The following is a 23,063-nucleotide window of genomic DNA, read 5'->3' on the forward strand; positions in this document are numbered from 1 at the left end:
TATCCTCACAATTTCTACTTCTTCATGATCTCTGTTGGCACCATACCTTGAAATCCATATTTCCTACTGCTCCTAATCTGATCCAGACCCGTGATGCCACCCTGCCAAGCCTAGGCCGCCCCAGTGAAACATGGGCACTTACCAGCTACACTACAGTGCCGGACCTGAATTGGACTTTTGGACCAACCTTTGGCTTGATCTTGGGAAGATGTTGGCCTGCATTGATTATTCATAAATGTAATTAGTAAAAACATCGTGGACGGTAACATTTTCTGTTGGCTCATGAGTTTAGCACAGAACGTGCTGTGTTGGTTGTGTTCCTCTTCATGTCTTTGCAATGGTCTAATTTTCTGTAGCATCGTTAAGCATTTGGAGGTGATTATCAATCCTTGGAAGTTCATCTTCTCTAAATTCTTTCAGCCTGCAATCTTTATGCCATAAACCTGCTTGCATTTAAGGAGTTTTGATTTTAGGTGAATTGATTTACCTAACCCTTCATTATAACATCCTATAGCTTTCAGATTTACATCCTCATAGATTTAGACTTCTGTGTATGGTACATCATCTTCCTCACTGTAAGCCTAATTACAGGCCCACACTACAAAATTGTGCCTAAACAACTCTTTCTCCCACCGTCCCCTGCCACCCGTTACCTCTGGGAACCACCAATCCCATGTCATGTTCTACATGTTTGTTGGTCCCTATTTTAATCTTCTCCTTGTAAGTGAGATCCTATGGTGTTTGACATTCTCCCTGGGGGTGTTTCAGTTCCCCTCATACCCGCAGGAGCCATTCTGGTGTCACAAATGGCTGGACTGCACCCTTTCTTACAGCTGAGTGCTAGGCCATTGTGTGGATATGGCCCACCTTCCTTCTCCATGGGTCCCTTGATGGGCACCAGAGGAACTTCCATGTCTTGCATATCAGGAGGAAGGCTGTGGTGAACACAGCGCTGCACGGATCTCTGTGCAGTAGTGTTCCCAATTTCTTTGGATAAACACGCCGCAGAGGAATAGCTGGACCATATGGTAGATGTATTTTGAAATTTCTGAGGCAATTCCACAAGGCTATGCCTAGTGCCTTCACCGGTTTGCACTCCCACCAGCGGTGCAGAACTCTTCCCTTCTCTCCGCCTCCCCTCCGACACTTGTTGTTTCCTGTCTTGTTCTTTATAGCCATTCTGACCACAGTGAGCTGCTATCTCATTGCCGTTTTGATTTGCATTGGCCTTAGACTCAATGATGATGAACATGAGTTCATAAATCTGTTGGCAACCTTTCTGTCTTCTTGGTGTAAATCTCTGTTTCCATCTTTTGCCCAGGTTTTAATGGGCTTGTTGTTTTTTCTCTTGTCGAGACGTGTGAGGTCATTGGATCATTTGGCTATTCAGCCCTTCTCCGATGTGCGGTTTGAAATATTCTCTTCCTGCTGTTGTGCTGTCCTTGCATTGAGTTGACGGTTTCCTTTGCTGGACAGAACCTACTGCATTGGATGGAGTCCCGTTTGTTTCTTGTTTCCATTGTTGACCTTGACTAGTCACACATGCTTCTTCCAAATAGGCGGCTATGCCAGATGGCAAAGAGCAAGCTCCCTGGGTTTTATTCTAGAAGTTTCACGGTTTCAAGTCTTAAGTTGAAGGGTTTAATCCATTTCGAGGTGGGGTGTGTGCCTGGTGTAACATCATGGTCTACTCTCATTGTGTTACATGTGGCTGTGCAGGCTTCCCAGCACCGTTTCTTTTAGAGACTCACCTTTCTCCACTGTCTCCTCTTGCCTTCCTCGTTGCAAATGAGTTGTTCATATATGGGTGAGTTGACCTCTGGGCTCTGGATTCTGTTCCATTGGTCTGTGTGCCTATTTTTTGGAGCAGGCTATGTTTCGGTACCTAGCTCTTCGTCCTACATGTTGGAATCAGAAAGTGTTTTACATCCTGCTTTGTTCGTCCTGCTTTTTTCCTAAGGATTCCTTTGGGTATTCAGGGTTCTTGTTGCTGTATAGAGACTTTAGGATTCTCTCTTCTATTTCTGTGGGAAAGATTGCTGCAACTTTGACTGGGATTGCATGGAATCTAGAGATTGATTTATCCTTTACGGCCATTTCAGTTGTTTTAGTTCTTACATTCCTAGAGCATGGAATACCCTTCCGTTTGCTTGTGTCTTCTGGAATTGCTTTCGCCAAAGCTTTGCTACTTTTCGGTTTCCATTGCTTGCACCTGTTTGTCTAAGCTAATTCCTAGAAATCCTATTGTTCTTACGTGCATGTTTTTTCTTTCTGAGGTTCAGTTTTTCTATCCTATGCAACTTTTCATTGGTTTTGTTTTGGCAGATGTTCATGGCTGTGCTCACATCTGCTGGCGATGCTGCTGTACTTTCTGAGGAAGATTGATGCTGTCTGACGTTGCTTCCCATCTGCCTCTACACTACCTCAGACGCCTGCCCCAGAATGGCTGGACCAGCTGTGATGAGGTTCACCCCCAGGATTCCGCATGGCCTGCCCGGGGCTGCTGACCACAACATGCAGTGTTCACCACTACACCACTGGCCGGCACCTTTCATGTTCCATTAGCAACCTGGAGTTGAGTGGAATGTGACTTGAATGGGCAACTTGGGCCAAATGTGGCACTGTGTAGATGAGGCCAGTTTATTTTTCTTCTCCACTCTGATGTCAGAAGATTTGTCAGAATTCTGTCTCTGCTGTCCTGGCACACTTCATTGACACAGGTTTTCAGAGCCCGATGTTAGCAGTGTGATAACTCACCTTTACCAATTAGCCTAAGTTTGACATTTGCTCCAGTTTTTGTGGATGTGACTTTCTCTGACTTTTGAACGTTCAGAGTATGACTAAAACTTAATTGTTTCATTGTGGATTATTCAGATGTGATTTCTGTGTGCCTTCCATTTTCTGTGACCGTTTTCTCTTTTCCATGGTATAATTGTTGATATGGGCTCTGCGAGCTGAAGACTCAAATATAAGATTACTTGGACTCTCAAGGTCTGGCATTGGTGCTCTTTTATTTAGAGAATAGTACGGGATGGCATGGGGACAGGACTCATGGGCAGTGAAAAGCTGCTGCTGCTCCCTGGGGATGGGACCCATGAGCAGTCAGAGCTCCTGCTGCATCCCTCAGTTGTGGGTTAGTGATAATTTTATAAGGCATGGGTACATGACTTGTTTTTACTGGAAAAAGAAATGATGATGTTCAATGTCTTTAAATGATTTCAGTGCAGATGGGGTCTGGTTATTGTGCGGTCATATAACTTTAGATACGAATCTGCCCATATATATTACCATGTAGGTTAGTATGCCCTGAGATGCTCTCCATGGGACAGCCCTAATTCATATCAACAAAAAATCCACCGGGTCATATAGATTGGCATGTAGGCCAGGTCACCTCGGGCTTTTCTAGATGGAGCAGCCTCAATCCAGGACATAACCCCCCTCGAACCCATTTGGACTGGAAATATTTGGGGATATGGTCGATGTTCACTCTTCTGTAAATACTTCTGGCTGTACAATGTTGTAGAGGTGTCCCTAAATGGGGCCATAGGCACAGGTAGAAGTTCAGTGGACCAGAAGTCTTCACCTGTGGAGTCCAAGGCTAAGTTATACATAGCCCCTGGAGAGGAGAGAATCATTTGACGAGATGTGCTCCAAGAGGTGAAATATTTTGGCATGCAGAAGACAAACAACGAAACAGACAACAAACTACAAGTAGAAATACAAGCAGTATGTTTAACCCAATGAATAAGGTTTTGAAGTAGTGCAGAAACCTGGTACTGACTGGGAGTTCAACCAATCGTTTAGAGTTAGGGTTGGTCAGACATGGATTTAATTTGGTGGCTGGGATAGGAAGCCAGAAATATTTTGACGGTAGTCAAGAATATAGGCAAAACATTCACTTTTTATAACGGCACAGGTGCCCCCTTGTGCTTCTGTCAAGACATCCAGTGCCATTTGGATTTGGAGAACTGCCTTACACATTTGGGATACTTCTAAATTGAGCAGCGAAATGCTATGTTGTGCCTCATTTAATGCCTTCCTACTGAATTTGATTAGGACTTCCATGTACAAGACAGCATTTTCAATTCCTAATTGGTGAAGGATAATTGAGTAAAGATGGAAATACCAGTGGAAGACACAGCTGGTCCAGCGCTGTTGCAGTTGGGTAGGTTAGCAGGAGGAGATATATTAAATGTAGTTCTACCTTGCATGCAGACAAAGCCTAGGGTGCATCATCCAATCCATCCAGGTGGCAGCCAAGGCCATAAAGTGGACCCACATTGACACTGAGGCCCATTAGGGGCTAACCAAAACGTGCTGGGCCATCTATCCCAGTCAGTCCCAGACCAGTCAGTATTTTTTTTAAGGCTATGATACGAGAACACAAATAACAGGGAATTTTCCCCATAAGTCGAGTGCTATTAGGCCATGTATCACAGGTGTGATTGGTTTGTTCCCAACAGAGAATGATCTTTTACTGGGTTGACCACTAGTAGGAGTGAACCAAATATATTCATTCCAAATTTGATATGGTCCATCCTGTGTCTTGATAAGCTGGGGACTTTAAATTTGGAACATGTTGTTTAGGATCCACCTATGACAAAGCAAATGTATTTAGTATTCGGGCAGTAGTATTGAAGGAAAATGTTTGATGGTGGCCAGGGAACTCCCAGGTGTCAGAGATAGATGGCCACAAGGAGACATTACGATTAGCAATAGATGAATCTTGTAAAAGAAAACAGTTAGAATCTAATATCCAGAAATACCTACTATAGCTTCTACATAAACGTATTTTTTCTCTCTTAAATCACCCTCATTTTTACAAAAGATAGCCAAATTAGGATGAACTGGTTTGCAAATAAAGTGTAGCTTCAATACAACTTGCTCCAATTATTTACATAAGAGGAACAAGAATAGTAATTGCTTATTCAGGCTTTTTTAAATCTGCTTTGCTGGACTTTTTTATGAGGAATCTCAGATTCAACTGTGAAGGCCTTGCAAGGCCAGAAAAGCCAAGCCAAGGACTTGTCATCAGATTTGGCCTGCAGTACTTACAGATTTGAGTGGTGTTCTCTTTGAGGTCCCCCAAAATATTCGGAGTTCCTTACACCTGTCAGATAAGCAAGCTTCCTTACTTACTGGGTAAGATTGCCAGAATCTCTGTAAACAAGGTACCAGGCCCATGTTTCCAAGTGGCTGTATTCCAGAAAGTCCAATCTTTGTTCCTGAAATGCTGTCTTGTCATATCTGAGCCTGTGTGTTTCAAATATGACATTCCAGTCAAAGCCTTGGTAGTATAACCAATGTGTCCTGTTATAAGGAGAACAGATTCTTATGGAACTTATGCAAATATTGCCACTACATAACCATACTCGGTCACAAAGGGTTTCCCAATTCCAGAGGGATAAGGTAGGGAGAAAAAGATAAATGTTTCAGTTTTTCTCATAAAGGCATAATTTCACCAAACAGCTGTAAGTCAAAGTTAGCATAAGAGAAAAGAAAAAATATTTCCTTCATTGTGAGAAAACAAAACATCAAAACTCAACAATATTTCAAACAGAAGTCCTAAAAAATTATAATCATCCTCATCAGTTCACACAGTCCTGTATAATCAACTCTTGAGCTGAATCTTCTGTCAGCAGATTGATGAACTTAGTTTCTGGTAGAATTCTGTCATTTCTTACTCAGCTCAGTTTTACAATCTGAAAGTTTATCAGAAACATGTAGTTTAGAACCTCTGTGTCAGAATCCTTTCCAGGAATTTCTCGGAAGATGAAAGATATTTGCAAAAGAAAAAAGCATCAGAGTAAAACAACAGCTATCTGCAAATGGACAGAGGACTCCAAACGGCAATTGCCAAAGAAACTTGGCTACTTCTGTGACATATAACACTTCCAGAAAATAATTGGACTTATGACTGATAACCAGGACAGATCAGAATCTTAAGAATGCCATATAATTTTAAGACATCTATATTAATAACATTTACCCATCTAATACCACCTAAGAAAGTCTATCTTCACTTATTTCCCAATGTTTTCCATGTAATTTAATAGACCAAATAAGCCTAGTTAGTTTGGTATTTTCCTCCTTATAGGAAGAGAGAGAAAATTTCTTTGAGAAGACTCAGGGGGCCTCTGAAAATCCTCAGAGTAATTTTTCTTCTGTCTACCAGGTCAAAAGACAGCCTTCATTCAGGATTTGAATATTTTTGAGGGAGAAGCTTGTCAAAACATACCCAAAGTTTTTAAAATGCTTCTTCAAATAGGAAACAACACTCACTGTGAAACAATGCTCAGGTATCTATTCAAAGTGATAACAGAAAGAGTGAAAAATCTTAAGAGTGACCTCAGTCATTATTTTCACAAAACAGATTTGTCTCTTAGGTAGAATTACTCAAAGGAACAGCTTTTATAACCTCTTTATCAAGAGCAGATCAAAAGTTCAAGAAAAAGTATCCTTTCAGAGAAAACCAAATTTGAATTTCTGCACGTACTTATTTTTAACATTCAAACTCATGCACTTAATTGAACTTACTTTAGTCTACTTGACCAGGCATAAAACTCCTTTCGGAATTTCTCCTTCACAAGCATTCTACAACTTTGTCCCAAAGTCTTTCTTTTTCCTTTCTAGTACATCAGGACAAATTTATGTTTCTTAACCTATCAAACAAAAATATTTCCATTCTTTATACCTTTTTTACTGAAAACATCCATTTTAACTTCCTTGAATACACAGCTCTTTTACTTATTAATTTCCAGTAGCTTTAATTCCATAGGTTAATTAGAACATTTAAACCTTAACAGACCTAGTAAACACTAAAAATGTAAACAATTATGAATTGTCTTTTATATCAGCATTCTAAACACTTCATAAATTTAGAAACGTGGTACTTTACAACAAAACACAAGGCATGCTTCTTAATACACCCAAACGCTTTTAGCCTCTTCACTAAGAAGCCAAAATCAGATAAGTTAGCTATGTTTATTGATAATGTTTCAGTGTTTCATCCTATCCAAAAATGACCCAGGTATTCAGATTTTTGTCATTTAACTTAACTTGGCAAAACTCAAGATTGTTACCAAAAAGAATTTCGAAGCTGTTTTTTTCCCCAAGTATACAGACTGTAAAAGTTATTGTGAGTTTTACGTATTTAAACCATTTTTTTCCGACAATTATGTTCAGATTACCTACGGAAACCTCATGAGGCATTTGAAAAAACTGGTCATCGTTTACAGCTATTATTTTGCTGACAAATTTAACAGACAACGTGAACTTATGTGACTAGTAAACCCAGGATGAATGCCTGCATACTATGCAAATACTGACAACTCTGACAAGAAGACTATTTTCAATCAAACCAACAAACTTAAACAAGTTTTCATTTACCATAGGTTAATTCACATCACGTTTACTTTGAAAGGCACTGAGTTAATTTCTACTACATTTAGAATTTAATAAAGCACTTACTTTAAGCCAACTAAACAGAAATCTTAATTTTGGCCATAGCATCCAGGATAAAAGTATCACACCTATAACATACACATAGACACACCTACAGAGAGACTGTACAACCATCCTTTTAAAAACTACTGCTGTGAGTCAGGAACAATAATATTGAGCTCACAAGTTATGAATCCAAACTTTGTTTTGAGCCTTTTTACTAATACTTATGGAGAAGACCTTTGACATGCTAGACTTTTGGCAAAGACACACTTATGTTCATTTAACCTTTCCCCTCCTTTTTTGTTTTTCAGTCTTAAGAATGAGTGATGGACTGGACAGTAGTTCCTGGAGAGGAAGGATGATAATCTTTTTCATGATAAAGGAACTAGGTGGAATCTGAACTGCCTCTAGAGCTGTCTTTCCAGTCTTGCAAGGATTTTGTAAGGACAGTTGCTCTTTATTTACCAGAAACTGGACTGTAACTTGAAGGTCCTTTTAGGTTGATCCACCTGTCCAACTGCACCAGAAAGGCACAGAGAAAAATCGCAGATTTTCTCCTAGTTGGAGTTTCTGGGGCATCACCCATACAATTGAAAGTGTTTCTAATTAGTTAGAAGGATTTTGAGTGGTGAGTCTCTGAGGATGCTTACGGCATTCCCCATGGCAGTAAAGCCAGTGTCTGACTGACAGTGGACTGGAAAAGGGTGCAGCGCCCACAGAAGCCGGGAACTGGCTGGAGGTCAGGGCTCCCAGCAGCCGGGTTGAGAGTTAAGTCCCTTGCAAAATGTTTTCAAGTTTTTCGATTTTACAGAAGGTCCAGGTTCTGGTCAGGTTCAGCCTGAACTTAAGCTCGACTTGGTGACAACAGACTACATGATGAGCAAAACAAAGAAAGGAAAAGAAGACACCAGACCTCACCCTCATGGCCACTCCCAGAGGGTTATCAAGATAAGAGTCACACAACAGTTCCCGTGCTGGGGCACACTACCCTAGCATGACAGTTCACAGAATAAATCACAGGTCGGCTACCCTCATAGCCAACTGAGTAGGTGAGTAAAATCCTCAATGAGTCATCTGCCAAAAAAGGGCACCCTACTTGGTGTTGCTGTGGTGATCAGGGTAGAAAGCCAAAGTTGGGGTTCCCAGGCATGGAGGCCTTGACTCTTCAAAGATTCTTCTGTTTTCCGGTTGCAAAGCTCAAAAGGAGATGAAAATGGCCCGTGTAACTCTAACAAAGATGAAAGAGACACGTGAATTTCCTTGAAAATCCCCTGTGAACCTAGGGCAGCATCCCACCTGTCGTTCCTAATGTGGGGTTCCTATAGCAATGGGTGATGGGGAAGTCCACCAGCATTGCATCCCTTGTGTACCTTCCCTTGGATGCCTGGCAGTAACAGGTGCCTGGTGAACATCTTTCCTATTCTGCCTGGCAGCAATAGATGCCTGGTGAATGGTCCCTGAGAGAAAAGGAGAAGTTTAAGAGAGAACTGGATAGAGAAAAGTAGTGAGGAATTTTCCGCCGCTTTGGGGGACATTCTACCCAATTGCATGTTGGAGCCATTCTCCGAGAAGGGTTTTCCATACTCAACCAAAGGTTAGACTTTCTTACTTGCCTTGAACTGGACTCCCAATTGGGACATTCACACAGTTCAGAGCATGGTCAGGTGCCATGGGAGGTAGCCCAATACAGCCTTAGGAAAAGAAACCTTCCACTGGAGTCTTGTAGATTCCCGACCATCCTAATGACTTAAGTGGCCAACCCGTGCCCACGTAAAATTTATATATCAGAGATAGAGTCAGGAAGGAACGGATTAATTCATTCTACATCACCCTTAGGCTTAAGGTACTGATTCTCTTCAAGCCGAATGCCATGATTTGCCCCACAGAGTAGCCATGGGCAGCAAACGTGGATTCATACAGCTATCCAAGAAAGTTCCTGATGGAGAAGTGAATTTAGATCCATCCTCGAAAAGGAGAGAGGCACAAGGAAGAAAAGTGCATTTACCAGAAGTCAAGCTCACAAACCGATGAAGCAAAATCCCCGTACAGGTCACAAGATATGATGCGGGGTTGGCGAACTGAAGAGTCAAAAGAAAGATTTGTTGGACTCTCAAGGTCTGGCAGAGATGCTCTTTTATTTAGAGAACGGTACAGGATAGCATGGGGACAGGACCCATGGACACTAAAGAGTTGCTGCATGGGGACAGGACCCATGGGCAGTCACAGCTCCTGCTGCTGCCCTGAGTACAGGGTAAGTGCTAATTTTATAAGCATAGTTACGTGACTTACTTTTGCTGGAAAAAGAAAAGATGATGTAAAATGTCATGAAATGATTTCAGTTCAGTTGGGGTCTGGTTATTGTGTGGTCGGATAACATTAGATACGAATCTGGCCATATAGATAGGCATGTAGGTGAGCATGACCTGGGCTTCTCTCACTGGGGCACCTCTAATTCATACCAAAAAATGATTCACCGCGTCATGTAGTTTGGCAAGTAGGCCAGGTAACCTTGGGCTTTTCGAGCTGGGGCAACCTTAATCCACATCAATCGTCATGGGCTTTCTCAGCTGTCTCCCATCGATATGCTTATCAGTCCATTCTCCTTCATTCAAGTTATTAATTTTGTATTTCTTTCATCACCATATGTCCTCCAGCCTGATGTATGAGTGATTTCCTGATTGTTGGGTATTGTCTTTGAATTTCAATCGTTCACTTGAAGGAATCTTTGCTAAGCTAGCCTAGGTCCAACTGAGCACTGAGAACACGTGGTCATGTTTGTTGGTTTGACATTCTGAGTTCAGAAACTCCAAATTCTAGGTTGTCCTGGCAACCACCATATGGACATAATCTTTCCGAGACAAATTAGACAAATCTGATGAATTCCTCTCTCCAGGTAAGATATTTTTTTGTCTCTTTTCTGAATTTTGGAAGGCTCGAACTTGAGTCCAGATCCCTGATCGTTCAGGTAGATTATGTCTAGATACTGGTTTACTTTATTTCTGTAGGATTTGTTAGTTGTTTGATTTACATCCTCCGCTCTGGCATGTTTATTTGTCATTAAACATAAGTGTAATGTTGTAATTTTCAGCCAACTTCCTCATTATGGTGTCAAAACACATAATCAATACTCTTCTATGGCAATACATCGGGGGAGAGAATTGCACTGGGCCCCTGAGCATTCTAGCTTTGGATGGCAGCCTTCACTTTGGATGTGAGGTTCCCAGAGGGAAAGAAAAAATCCAAAAAGGCATGAAGATTTGTGGCAAAAAGCTTTTGAGGCTGAAAGACATTAGAGAAAATAAACTTCCAAGGATTGTGAATCTCCTCCAAATGCTTAATGATGATACAGAAAGGTAGACCATTTCAAATAGATTAAGAGGACTACTACGAAGAGAACGTGTTCCGTGCTAAACTCATGAACCAAGGGAAAATGTTACCGTCTATGAGGTTACTACTGATTACCTTCATGAATAATCACAGCAGGCCAGCTTCTTCCCAAGTTCAGGCAAAAAATTGGTCCCAAAGTAAAATTCAGGGCCAGCCATGTGTTCTGGTGTGTAAGAGTCCATGTTACTAGTGGGTGGCCTGGGATTCATGGATTCGTATGACACGTACAGATCACATTAGTAACATTAGGAAAGATAGGTTTCATGGTATGGTGCAGACAGAGATCATAAATAAGTGGAAATTGTGAGCATACCTTATAGATATGCACCAGGAAAAAAACATGAAAATATTGCAATCTATGACACATCTGGTACACTTCCCTAAATACAGAGGGAAGAAAGTGATGTGACCTGCATAGGTGGAATTGTCAGCCTGCACGAGATGACACGATCATTGCACGTCAGAGGATTGCCTGGGCAGCTTCCACTTGGGAGGGTCTCCAAGACTTTCACTGGGGAAAGTCTAAACACTCGGCCATATCCACAAAATGTAACAGATAAAACCCAGGATAAACTTAAAATAAAGAAACCAGTGTCTAGAGAGAATGTACTAGACATTTAAACGTTCAAGGATAAAGTTAGAAACCGACAAGAAATCCAGGAAATGGAAAGGGTGAGTGTCAGAGTGGTATGAGATGGCTCTGAAACACTGTGTGCAAGGAAGACGCCGGGACAACTTAGAAGTTTGAGGGTGTTTATGACACCACAGTGAACCTGTCACCCAAGATGCCCTCATCTTTATAGTCTGAGGATTATCCTGGGATACGATACTCAAGTGAGAGATACCCAGAAAAGAATTTAAAAACAGAAACCAAGCACTGAAACTTGAAGAGATAGAATAGACGTTGATTAAATGGGTAAGAAAGAAGTCATCGTGATGAAGCAATAATACAGGGACAAGCACTGACTGGAGACCATTGTCATCTACTCAAGTATATGGCGAGGCCATGCTGATTCAAGCTTGAAACTTGATTTGAAACCAGAGGCTGGACTTGGGGCTTATCAGACGTACAAATTCTCCTGCCTTAGTCATAATCCAAAATCAAGAATGGTGTCCTGAGGACATTGTAGAGAAGGATTGATGCCTCCTTTCCTTTGCCTCTAGCATTAATTGAGGAGAAGTCTCACTTTCCATAGCTCTGGCATTACGGAGGCCAACTGGGTACATGCTAATGTGTCACAATACATCTCTTGGAACCCATGAAGGAATGGAACCCCGTCATGCTTCTAGTATGCCTCATTTTTTGGCAGGGCGCCAGAAGTGCGCTGAGAAACACCCTTTTCCAGATGGCTTCGTTGCTTTGTGAGGGCTGCACTGCCAGGCTAGTGTGTTCACTTTGGCTCCAATGAAATACTCTCCCCCATCTCTTGGAGTAGAATGATTATTGATAACGTGTATTGACACCATATGTAAGGAGGTTGGCTCAAAATTAGAACATTACCATTATCTTTATAGAAAAATAAACATGCCAGATCTGAGGATGTACATCAAACAAACAACACACCCTATAGAAAAAAGTAAACCAATATCTACACGTAGTCTAAGGGAACGTTCAATGATCAGTGGTCAAGTTCGAAACTTCCCAAATCCAGGAATGAAACAGAAAAGTACCTTCCCTGAAGCGGATTCATCAGATTCGTCTAATTTGTCTCAGATACATTATGTTCATGAAGGAGGTTGCCATGACTACCTATAGTTTGGAGTTTAAGATCTTAGGAGGTAAGACCAAGCAAGTTGACCACGTGTTCCCAAGCTCACTTTGACTTAGGCTAGCATGATAAAGATTGCAACAAGTGACCAATGTAAATTCAAAGACAACACCCAACAATGAAAAGCACTCACACGTAAGCCTATAGAACATAGGGTGATTGTAGAAATAGAAAATTGATACCTTGGGATGAAGGAGAACTGACTGACAAGCATACCATAGGGAGAAATCTGAGAAAGACCATGATGATTATACTATGGAAAGCAAAATGGGCTCAGAAAAGGGAAAGCAAACACAAATCACACCTGAATAATCCACAACAAAAGATGTCAGACTTTAGACAGACTATGCTTGAACTTTTGAAAGTCAGAGAGTGTCACAAACCAAAAAACCGCAGTGAGGTAAAACCTGGGCTACCTGGAAAGGGTGAGAATGAGACTGCTCCAAACGTGCTCAGAAACACTGTGTCCATGAAGCTTGCCAGGACAGCAGAGACACAATTTTGACAAATTGTTTGACTTTGCAGTTGACCAAAAATGCAAACTGGCTACGTCTACTCAGTGCCAGACTTGGGCTGAATATTTAAGTCACATTATACTGAACTGGAGGCTGCCAAAGGAATATGAAAGGGGCCGGCCAGTGGAGAATTGGGGAAGTCCGTGCATTCTGGGTCGGAAGCCTGGAGTTGACAGGGTGGAATACTGGGGGTAAACCTCTTCACCGCTGACCAAACCATTCTGTGGCAGGCGTGGGAAGGAGTGTAGAGGCAAATGAGAAGTGACGATAGACAGGGCCACTCTTCCTTAGCAAATACAGGAGCACTGTCATCAGATGTGAGAACAGCGATAAATTTCTGTCAAAAGGAAGCAAATTAAAAGTTGCAAAGAATAGGAAAATTGAACCTCAAAAAAAAACGCCAGTGAGAAGCTTTAGATACCTAGGAATAACCTCGCCCCAACAGGTGAAAGCTTGGTAAATCGAAAACTAGCAAACCTTGTGGAAAGAAATGGGAGAAGACACAAGGAAGCAGAAGGATATTCCATGCTCTTGAAATGGAAGAATTAACACACTGGAAACCTCCACTCCGGATAAAGCAATCTCTAGATTACATGAAGTCCCAGGCAAAGTTTCAGCAATATTTCTCACAGAGATAGAAGCGAGCATCCTAAAGTTTACATCCAGCAACAAAAGACCATGAATGGCCAAAGGAATCCTGAGGAAAAAGAACAAAGCTCAATGTATCACACTTTCTGATTTCAACATATAGGATGAAGAAATAGGATTGGAAACGGCACAGGCTGGGATGCAAACAGACACGCAGAACCATGGAACACAATCGAGAGCCCAGAGGTATACACACACATACATGGACAGCCCATTTTCGACCACGGAACCAAGAGGAGACAGTGGAGAAAGGAAAGTCTCTACAATAAACGGTGCTGGGACGACTGCAGAGCCCCATGTAAAACAAGGAGAGTAGACCACGGTGTTACACCAGGCACAAACACCAACTCAAAATGGATTAAAGTTTTGAATGTAAGACTGCATACCACGAGACTTCTGTAAGGAAAACTAGGCAGCATGCTATTTGACATCTGTCTTAGCCTCCTATTAGTAAGATGCAGGTCTGCTTGGGCAAGGGCAACAACAGAAACAAGAAACAAATGGGACTACATCAAATGCAAAAGCTTCAGCCCAGCCAAGGAAACCATCGACTCAATGCAAAGACAGTACAACCACTGGGAGAGGATGTTTGAAAACCACACATTGGTGAACGGGTGAATAGCCAAAAGATGCACTGAACTCATATGGGTCCACAAGAGAGAAAAAAATAAGCCCATTAAAACCTGGGCAGTAGGTGGAAATAGAGATTTCACCCAAGAAGATATAGAGATGGCCAACAGGTGTATGAAAACATGTTAATCATCATTAAGACTCAGGAGAATTGAAATCCAAATGGCAGTTAGCAGCTCAATGTGGTCTGAATGACTATAGGTAAAAAGTCAGGAAACAAGTGTCAGAGAGGAGCTGCAGAGATGGGAAGACTCCTACAGTGCTGCTGTGAGTGTAAGCTGGTGCAGCCACGACGCAAATCAGTGTGGAATTGCCTCAGACATGTCAGAATCCATCTACCATATGATCCAGTTATTATTCAGTGGCGTGTTTCTCAAAAGACCTTGGAAAAAGTCATGCACTGATATATGTGCACCCCTGTGTTCACCCTGGCCTTACTCCCGTTATCCAAGACTTGGAAGCCGCCCTGATGCCCATCAAGGCAGAAGGACGAATAGAGAAAGAAGATTGGAGAAGGAAGCTGGGCTTTATGAACACAATGGCATATCTCTGAGCCATAACAAAAGAGAGAATCCAGCCATTAGTGACCTGAAGGATGGTTCTTGAGGGTTTCATTGGAAGTGAAACAGCTCGCGGGGAGAAACTCAAATACCGTAGGAGCTCACTTACAAGGAGAAGAGACAAACAAGGACCAACAAACTGGAAAGCTTTGCGGAAAGAAATTAAAGAAGACACAAGGAAACGGAAGTCTATTCCACGCTCTTCGAACGGAAGAACGAACACACTTGAAACGTCCATATTGGATAAAGCAATCTCTGGATTCCACACAAGCCCCATCGAAGTTTCAGCAATCTTTCCCACAGGAATAGAAGAGAGAATCCTAAAGTTTCTATCCAGCAACAAAGGAGCAGGAAAGGCCAAAGGAATCCTGAGAAAAACGAACAACTCAGCAAGTACCACATTTTCGAATTTCCACATATAGGACGAACTGCTAGGTACCGAAACGGCAAAGGCTGGCCACAAATAGAGGCACACAGACACAAGGAACAGAATCGAGAGCCCAGAGGTCAACTCCCACATATATGGACAGCCCAGTTTAGAGCAAGGAGCCAAGAGGAGACAACAGAGAAAGGAGAGTCTCGAGAAGAAACGGTGCTGGGAAAACTGCACAGCCACATGTAACACAATGAGAGTGGACCATGCTGTTACACCAGCCACACACACCACCTCAAAATGGATTAAGGCCTTGAATGGAAGACTTGAAACCATGCAACTTCTAGGAGAAAACGCAGGAAGCTTGCATTTTGCCATCTGGCTTAGCCGATTATTTGGAAGAAGCATGTGTGACTGGGCAAGGGCAACAAAGGAAACAAGAAACAAGGGGGACTCCATCCAACGCAGAAGCTTCTGAACAGCCAACGACTCCATCGACTCAATGCAAAGACAGCACAACTGCCATTGGATGTTTGCAAACCACACATCAGAGAAGGGGTGATTAGCCAAAATAACCAATGAACTCATATGTCTCCACAATAAAAAATCAACGAGCCCCATAAAAGGTGGGCAAAAGATGGAAAGAGATATTTCTCCCAGGAAGATAAAAGATGGCCAACAGGCTGTATGAAAACATGTTCATCATCATTAAGTCTTTGGCAATGCAAATACGAACGGAAATGAGATAGCAGCTCACAGTGGTCAGAATGGCTATAGGGATGAAGACAGGGAACAAGTCTGGGAGAGGAGGTGGAGAGAAGGGAAACTTCCTGCACTGCTGGGGGGAGTGTAATCAGGTGCAGCCACTACCCAAAGTGCTGTGGAAGTGCCTTAGAATTTTCAGAATCCATCTACCATGTGATCCAGCTATTCCTCTGTGGCATATATATCCTAAGAACTTGGAAACACTAATGCTCAGAGATCCATGCACCACTGTGTTCACCACAGCCTTACTCACAATATCCAAGACTTGGAAGCCTACGTGGTGCCCATCAAGTGATGAATGGAGAAGGAAGACGATCTATAGCCACACAATGGCCAATCGTCAGACTGTATAGATGTGGCCATCTTGGGTGACATGTTCATAAACACCCTCAGAATTCTAAGTTGTCCTGACAACCTCCATGCACACAGTATTTCAGAGCCATCGCGTACCAGTCTGACCACTCCCCATTTCCAGGTAGGATAGTTTTCCTTGTTCTGGATTTCTTGTCGGTTTCTAAATGTATTCTCGAACTTTGAAAGGTCTACTACATTCCCTCTACACACCAGTCTTTTTCCGTTACGATTATCAAAGATTTTATCTCTTATCTTTTGTGGATATGGTGAAATGGGTGGACTTTCCCCAGAGAAAGTCATGGACTCCCTCCCAAGTTGAAGTTGCCCAGGCAATCCCCTGATGCACACTTATCGTGTCATCTCCTAGCAGTCTGACAATTCCACCAGGCAAGTCACATGTTTCCTTCCTTCATCATTTGGGGAAGTGTAGCTGATGCGTTCATAGATTGTAATATTCTCATGGTTTTTTTCTGGTGCGTATTGCTCAGTTTCCCTCACCATTTCTACTTCTTTATGATCTCTGTGCCCACCACACCGTGAAATCTGGATTTCCTAATGCTAGTAATCTGATCCACAACCGTGGTGCTATCCTGTGAAGCTCAGGTCGCCCAAGTGGAACGTGGGCACTTACCTGCTACATCACAGGTCCGCCAATGAATTTGACTTCTGGACCAACCTTTGGCCTGATCTTGGGAGGATGTTGGCCTGCTTCGATCATTCGTGTAGGGAATCAGTAGTAACATGAGTGACCATAACATTTACCTTTGGTTGATGAGTTTAGCACCGAGCATTTTCTCTTACTAGTATTCCGCTTCATCACTTTGCTAAGGTCTACCTTTCTGTAGCATCATTCAGCATTTGGAGGTGCTTACCAATCCTTGGAAGTTCATCATCTCTAATCTCTTTCAGCCTCCAAAGCTTAGGCCGTAAATCTGCACCCCTCTTTGGAGTTTTGATCTTATGTGAATTGATTGCCATAACCCAGCATTATAACATCCTATAGCTTTTCACATGTACAATCTCATAGATTTAGACTTCTGTGTAGGTCACATCATCTTCACCAGTGTAAGCCTAATTACAGGCCCTCACCACACACTTGTGCCTAATCAACTCTTTCTCCCTCAGACCCCCGCATCCATTTCCCTTTGGGAACTACCAATCCCATGTCACGTCCTACCATTTTGTTGCTCCGTTTTTCCTCTTCTCCTTGTAAGTGAGATCCTGTGGTATACAACCTGATCCCTGGGGCTTGCTTCAGTTCCCCTAAGACCCTCAGGAGCCATTCTGGTGGTCACAAATGGCTGGACTGCATCCATTCCTACAGCTGAGAGCTATACCATCGTGTGGCTATAGCCGATCTTCCTTCTCCATTCATCTCTTGATGGTCACCACGGACGCTTCCAAGTCTTGGATATCGGGAGTAAGGCTGTGGTGAACACAGCAGTGCATCGATCTCTGTGCATTAGTGTTTCCATGATGTTTGGATATATACGCCACAGAGGAATAGACGGATCATGTGGTAGGTGGATTCTGAAATTTCTGAGGCAATTCCACACCACTTTGCATAGTGGCTGCACCAGTTCACATTCCTACAGCAGTGCAGGAGGCTTCTTTACTCTCCACCTCCTCTGAGAAACTTATTGTTTCCCGTCTTCATCCTTATAGCCATTCTGACTGCCGTGAGCTGCTATCTCATTGCCTTTCAGATTTGCACTGACCAGAGACTTAATGATGATGAACATGTTCTCATACAGCCTGTTGACCATCTTTCTATCTTCCTGGGAGAAATGTCTGTTTCCAGCTTTTGCCCAGATTTTAATGGGGCTTGTTTTTTTTTTTTCTTGGGGAGCCATATGAGTTTATTGGATCTTTTAGCTATTCACCCCTTCACCAATGTGTGGCTTGCAAACATCCTCTCCCAGTTGTTGTGCTGTTTTTGCATTGCATCAATGATTTCCTTGGCTATGCAAAAGCTTTTGTGTTTGATGTAGTCCCATTTGTTTCTTGTTTCCTTTATTGCCCTTTCCCAGACAGACATGCTTCTTCCAAATATGAGGCTAAGACAAATGACAAAGAGCACATTACCTACATTTTCTTCCAGAAGTCTCATGGTTTCAAGTGTTACATTCTAGACTTTAATCCATTTTGAGTTGGTGTATGTGCCTGGTGTAACACCGTGGTCTACTCTCCTTGTCTTACATGAGACTCTGCACTCTTCCCAACACCGTTCATTGTAGAGACTTTCCTTTCTCCACTGTCTCCTCTTGGCTCCGTGGTCGAAAATGGGGTGTCCATATATGTGTCCCTATACCTCTGGGCTCTTGATTCTGTTCCTTGGTTCTGTTTCTTTGTTTTGCATCCCAGCCTGCGCTGTATCCATTTCAATTTCTTCATCCTATATGTTGAAATCAGAAAGTGTGATACATTGAGCTTTGTTCTTTTTCCTCAGGAATCCTTTGGCTATTCGGGGTCTTTTGTTGCTGGATGTAAACTGTAGGATGCTCGCTTCTATCTCTGTGAGAAATATTGCTGCAACTTTGGCACTGCATGCAATCAAGAGATTTCTCTATGCGGTGTGGACATTTCAAGTGTGTTAATTCTTCCATTTCAAGAGCATGGAATATCCTTCCACTTCCTTGTGTCTTCTCCCATTTCTTTCTGCAAAGGTTTGCTAGTTTTCTATTTACAGAGCTTTCACCTGTTGGGGTGAGGTTATTCCTAGGTATCTTATTCTTCTTACTGGCATCCTTTTTCTTTTTTATTGAGGTTCAATTTTCCTATTCTTTGCAACTTTTAATTTGTTTCCTTTTGAAAGAGATTTATCACTGTGCTCACATCTGCTGGAAATGCTCCTGTATTTGCTGAGGAAGAGTGGCCCTGTCTAACGTCACTTCTCATCTGCCTCTACATTACCTCCCTCGCCTGCCCCAGTATGGCTGTACCAGCGGTGTGGAGGTTTACCCCCAGGATTCTACCCTGCCAACTCCTTGCTGCCGACGCAGAATGCGCGGACTTCTCCAATTCTTTACTGACCAGCCCCATTCATGTTCCCTCGGCAACTTGCATTTGAGGAGAATGTGACTTAAATAGGCTACTTCAGCCCAACTCTGGCACTGAGTAGATGTAGACAGTTTGTATTTTCGGTCAACAGCGATGTCAGAGAATTTGTCATAATTGTGTCTCTGCTCTCCCGGCAAGCTTCATGGACACAGGGTTTCATAGGACGTTTGGAGGAGTCTCATACCCACCCTTTCCAGGTAGCACAGGTTTTACCTCGCTGCAGTTTTTTGGTTTGTGTCACTTTCTGACTTTCAAAAGTTCAAGCAGAGTCTGTCTAAAGCCTGACATCTTTCGTTGTGGAGTATTCAGGTGTTATTTGTGTTTGCCTTCCCTATTCTGAGCCTATTTTGTTTATCCATAGTATAATCATCATGGTCTTTCTCAGATTTCCCGCTTTGGTATGCTTGTCAGCCAGTTCTCCATCATCCCAAGGTATCAATTTTCTATTTCTTTAACCACCCTATGTTCTATAGGCCTACCTGTGAGTGCTTTTCATTGTTGGGTGTTGTCTTTGAATTTACATTGGTCACTTGTAACAATCTTTACCATGCTAGCCTTGGTCAAAATGAGCACTGTGAACACGCGTTCATCTTGGTTGGTCTGACATTCTGAGATCTTAAACTCCAAATTCTAGGTTGTCATGTTAACCTTCTTCATGAACATAATGTACCCGAGACAAATTAGACAGATGTGATGAATTCCGTTCCAGGTAAGATACTTTTCTGTCTCATTCCTGGATTTGGGAAGTTTCGATCTTGACCCCCGATCCTTGAACGTTCCACTAGATTATGTCTAGATACTGGCTTACTGTATTTCTATAAGGTGTGTTATTTGATTTACAACCTCAGTTATGGCATGTTTATTTTTCTATAATGATAAGTGTAATGTTCTAATTTTCAGATAACCTCCTTTCACATGGTGTCAATACACGCCATCAGTAATCATTCTAGTCCAAGAGATAGGGGGAGTATTTGATTGGAGCCAAACTGATCACACTAGCCTGGTAGGGCATCCCTCACAAAGCAAGGAAGCCCTCTGGAAAAGGGTGCTTCTCAGCACACTTCTGGAGCCCTGCCAAACAATGCGACATATCCGGAGCATGATGGGGGTCTAGTACTTCAAGGGTTCAAAGAGATGTATTGTGACACATTAGCATGTACCCAGTGGGCCTCCGTAATGCCAGAGCTATGGAAAGTGAGACTTCTCTTCAATGAGTGCTAGGGGCATAGGAAGGGAAGCATCGATCCTTCTCTACAATGTCCTCAGGAGATCATTCTTGATTTGGGATTATGATTAAGGCAGAAGGACAACGTAGGTCTGATAAGACCCAAGTCGCGCCTCTGGTTTCAAATCAAGTTTCAAGCTTGAATTAGCATGGCCTACCCATATTCTTGAGACGATCACAATGTTCTCCACTCCGTGCTTGTCTCTCTGTTATTTATTGCTTCTTCACAATGACTTCTTTCTTATCCCTTTAATCAGTGGCAATTCTAACTCTTCAAGTTTCAGTGCTGGTTTCTGTTTTTACATTCTTTTCTGGGTATCTCCACTTGAGTAACGTAGCCTAGGACAATCCTCAGACTATAAAGATGAGGCCATCTTGGGTGACATGTTCACTGTGATATCAAAACACTCTCAAACTTCTCAGTTGTCCCGGCATCTTCCATGCACACAGTATTTCAGAGCCATCTGATACCAGTCTGATAGTTTTCCATTTCCTGGATTTCTTGTCTGTTTATAACTTTATCTTTGGACTTTTAAATGTCTACTACATTCTCTCTAGACACTGAATTCTTTACTTTAAGTTTATCCTTGGTTTTATCTGTCACATTTTGTGGATATGGCCAAATATGTAGACTTCCCCAGAAAAAGTCCACGAGTCCCTCCCAAGTTGAAGTTGCCCAGCCAATCCTCTGATGTTCAATGATCTTGTCATCTTGTGCAGTCCGACAATTCCACCTATGCAAGTCACATCACTTCCTCCATTCTGTATTTGAGAAGTCTACCAGATGTGTCATAGATTGCAATATTTTCATGTTGTTTTCCTGGTGCATATGGATAAGGTATGCTCACAATTTCCACTTATGTTTGATCTCTGCCAGCACCATACCATGAAATCTATCTCTCCTGATGTTACTAATCTGATCAGCACCCGTGATGCGAATCCATGAGTCCCAGGCCACAGACTAGGAACATGGGCTCTTACACACCAGAACACATGACTGGCCCTGAATTTTACTTTTGGACCGATCTTTTGCCTGAACTTGGGAAGAAGCTGGCCTGCTGTGATTATTCGTGAAGGTAATGAGTAGTAACCTCACAGAAGGTAACATTTTCCCTTGGTTCATGAGTTTAGCATGGAACACGTTGTCTTTGTAGTATTCTTCTTTATGTGTTTGCAATGGTCTACTTTTCTGTAGCATCATTAAGCATTTGAAGGAGATTCACAATCCTTGAAAGTTTACCTTCTCTAATGTCTTTCAGCCTCAAAAGCTTTATGCCGTAAATCTGCACAGCTTTTTGGATTTTTTCTTTCCCTCTGGGAACCACCAATCCAACGTGAAGGCTGCCATCAAAGCTAAAATGCTCCGTTTGGCCCCAATGAAATTCTCTCCCCCTATCTCTTGTCATAGAAGAGTATTGATTATGTGTTTTGACACTGTATGTGAGGCAGTTGGCTGAAAATTAGAACATTACACTTATATTTAACGAAAAATAAACATGCCAGAGCTGAGGATGTAAACCAAACAACTAGCAAACCCTACAGAAATAAAGTAAACAAGCATCTAGACGTAATCTACTGGAGCAATGAAGGATCCGAAGTCAAGGTCTAGCCTAGCCAAATTCAGAACAAAAGACATAAAAATATCTTACCTGGAGAGAGGAATTCATCAGATTTCTCTAATGTCTCTCGGAAACATTATGTCCATAAGGTGGTTGCCAGGACAAACTAGAATTTGGCGTTTCTGATCTCAGAATGTCAAACCAACCAAGATGACCTCATCTTCTCAGTGCTCAGTTGGACCTAGGCCAGGATAACCATGATTCCTACAAGTGAACGATGGAAATTCAAAGACAAAACCCAACAATCACGAAAGCACTCACACATCGGCCTAGAGAACATATGGTGATTAAAGAAATACAAAATTCCTAACTTGGAATGAAGGAGAACACACTGATGAGCATATCTATGGGAGACAGCTGTGAAAGACCATGAGGATTGATGTGGATTAAGGCTGCCCCCACTCGAAAGCCCAAGGTTAGCTGGTGAACATGCAGAACTATAGGACCCGTTGAATTTCTTTTGGTATGAATTAGAGGTGCCCCAGTGAGAGAAGCCCAGGTCAAGCTCACCTACATGCCTATCTATGGGGCCAGTTTTGTATCTAGTGTTATATGACCACACAATAACAAGAACCCATCTGAACTGAAATCATTTAATGACTTTTTACATCATCTTTTCTTTTTCCAGGAAAAATAAGTCACGTACCACTGCCTTATAAAATTAGTCCTTAACCTCAACTCCGGAAAGCAGCAGGAGCTGTGACTACCCATG

This window comes from Equus asinus, chromosome 4 (assembly GCF_041296235.1).
Source record: "Equus asinus isolate D_3611 breed Donkey chromosome 4, EquAss-T2T_v2, whole genome shotgun sequence".
NCBI lineage: Eukaryota > Metazoa > Chordata > Mammalia > Perissodactyla > Equidae > Equus > Equus asinus.